Raw genomic sequence first — 2,533 nt, 5'->3', positions numbered from 1 at the left:
TAAACTACCTTTAAATATACAAATACATTTTAAATTCTTTCCCCAACTATTAAAAACTATAGTAACTTAATCCCATGGCTTTTACAATCGAATTCATGCATATTAGCGAATATGACACAGTTCTGTAATTCAATGTTGATAAAAAATAATAATTAATTAATACAATGGCTGAGCTGTCTTCTTTCGGTCGAACTTTTCTGAACCGATGTCCGTTCATACCTTTTTCCATACTACATACCGTTCCAGGTTGTGTCGCGCAGGTCGGATCTGCATCTGGCCTTTGGCATAGCAAAACTAGCCGAATTACAGATAGAATAAATCCAAAGCCACCATGAATTGAATTGACTTGTTTACATACATTGAATATACAGGTATGGATACCATTTCTACTGTAAATTTGGAGCGAGATGTCGCTTTGTCAGGTATACATTATCTCTTTACCCATTTTCAATTAACGAATTACTCTCAAACTTAAATTCGAGAGAACCAATCTCCATTTTGTATCTCTTCAATTTCTCTTGCAGCTAAGGTGGCCAATTTTTCAGTTAGGTTTCTGACGATCTGTTCAATTTTCATATTACAGGGTCGGGATCCAGTGGAAGAAACGAAGATGAGATATATGATGGAGACACGATGCCGAGACACAGGAAAAGAGCGCTTGAGATAGATGAAAATATTTGGAGGCTTCTTCCAGACCATTTGATTGAGAGGATCTTGCCATGGTTGCCAGTACCCAGCATTCTGAGAGCCCAATTGGTATGTAAATCATGGAATTCAATGATAAGTTCTAAAATCTTCTCAGACCTATATTCAGAGGCATGCAATTAAATAAAACAGGAACCATGGTTCCTTGTTTTTCCGAAGAATAATGAGAAGGTTGGATTGGCATATGACCCTCTAGAAAACAAATGGTTGAGTCTGTCCTTCAGTTTTCTTCCAACAGAGAGCAGGGCGGTTGCAACAGCAGAAGGCCTTATATGCATGATTCCCAAGGCGAATTACAACAATACATTATATATATGTAATCCCATTTCTAAATTATGGAGAGAGTTGCCCAGGCCTCCGGGTCTCTTCAAGTTTTTCTATCTGGTTGCAGGTCTGTTGGTTGAAAAGAATACGAGATCCTTCAAGATGGTATTCTCAGGATCAGAGCTTGTGTCTGGTGAAACTGATCAGTTTGTGCTTACTGCTGAGGTTTATGATTCAAAGGCTCATTCATGGATGAGAAGCAGGAGTTTTCTTGTAGAGGCACCTGTACATCCGTGGAAAGCAGTAAGTCATGGGGTCCTATATTGTGTCATAGGGCAAGCTCCATGGAAAATCATAGGCTTTGACATTCATTGCTTGTCTTGGTTCAGAATAAGGGCTCCCATGCCTGCACCCTTAACTTCCTTGAAACTCATGGATCATAAGGGCAGGCTGATCATGATTGGAGGAATTGGCGATTCTGAAATAACAATGGAAATTGGGATGTGGGAGCTTAATGAAGTAGGCACAGAGTGGGGAAAGATTGGTGGAATACCTAGAGAGTTCTGTGATGAATTTTTGAAGTCTCTGTCCAGGCGCTTCGCCTGTGTTGGCCATGGCAATCTTATCTATTTCACTAGCAAGAAATGCCCACATATGTTGGTATATGATCTCTCACGCCAAATTTGGCACTGGATGCTATGTTGTCCAGAGCTTTCGGATCCTCATTACCACATTTTCAATGGTTTTTGTTTTCAGCCTCGGCTAGAGATGTGATTGATTTTAGTTCTAATGGAATGCTGGTTTATAGCTTGCTTCTGATGCCTTCAAATTTGTGCCGTTGAATCAAGCTATTCCAAATGCTGCCCTTGAAAGGAAATCGGCCTTGAGAAAGAAGGTACTTGTATTGGAAGGAAACTGACTGGAGAAAAAAGGCATTTTGCTCATAAGGTGTATGATTTCCATCATGCAGGCAAAATCTGGTAACTATGAATGAATAGAATGGTCCTCTTTATTGTTTTGGATGAATTGTTGATAGCTCCATTAATATTATCAACGAATCTTCAGTTTATTTTTCTTTGTATTATAAATAATAGATCGCTTTTCAATTTCATATCGGCACGATAATTCTTTTGAATTAATATGGATCAGTGCTGTTCTCTTGAACACTTAAGCTTGGGACATTTCTCATCATTTTCTTGTTAAAATATAATTCTTTAATACAATGAAATTTGTTGCAGCAATTTGGTTTAGTTGAAAGATTTTTCTTTTATCGCATTACCTTGAATGCTACATTATTCTAGTAGTCAGTTTTTAGAATGATCGGGATTTAATACCTTACGTTGAGTTTCCATTTTTTATTCCGTCGACGCCTCAATCATCTTCACCAGTTCTTAGCTCAGTGACTGTATATTTAAGATATGTACATTATATTGTGTAATTGATAATGGTAAGTAGCATGTCCTTTTGCTAGCAACCAGTTTAGTTTGAACCATGTTGTTTTGATAATAAGTATAATGCTACATGAGATTGTGAAGCTACATACACGAGTGAAAATAATAAGCAT

General features: G+C 37.7%; 1 pseudogene across 1 annotated transcript; it reads left to right on the top strand.

Moving 5' to 3' along the window:
* Positions 1-266: 266 nt before the first annotated feature.
* On the top strand, positions 267-1,991 carry LOC149145240 (F-box/kelch-repeat protein At3g61590-like; annotated as a pseudogene). Its single transcript, XR_016264611.1, has 2 exons — positions 267-422; positions 584-1,991. The product of XR_016264611.1 is annotated as an F-box/kelch-repeat protein At3g61590-like (transcript).
* The last annotated feature ends 542 nt before the right edge of the window (positions 1,992-2,533 follow it).

Source organism: Pinus tabuliformis, chromosome X, assembly GCF_031772625.1.
Source record: "Pinus tabuliformis cultivar Carrire ecotype Pingquan chromosome X, CPIR1, whole genome shotgun sequence".
Classification (NCBI taxonomy): domain Eukaryota; kingdom Viridiplantae; phylum Streptophyta; class Pinopsida; order Pinales; family Pinaceae; genus Pinus; species Pinus tabuliformis.
Note: the sequence above shows the minus strand (reverse complement) of the source record. Positions and strands in the feature narration are given on the sequence as shown.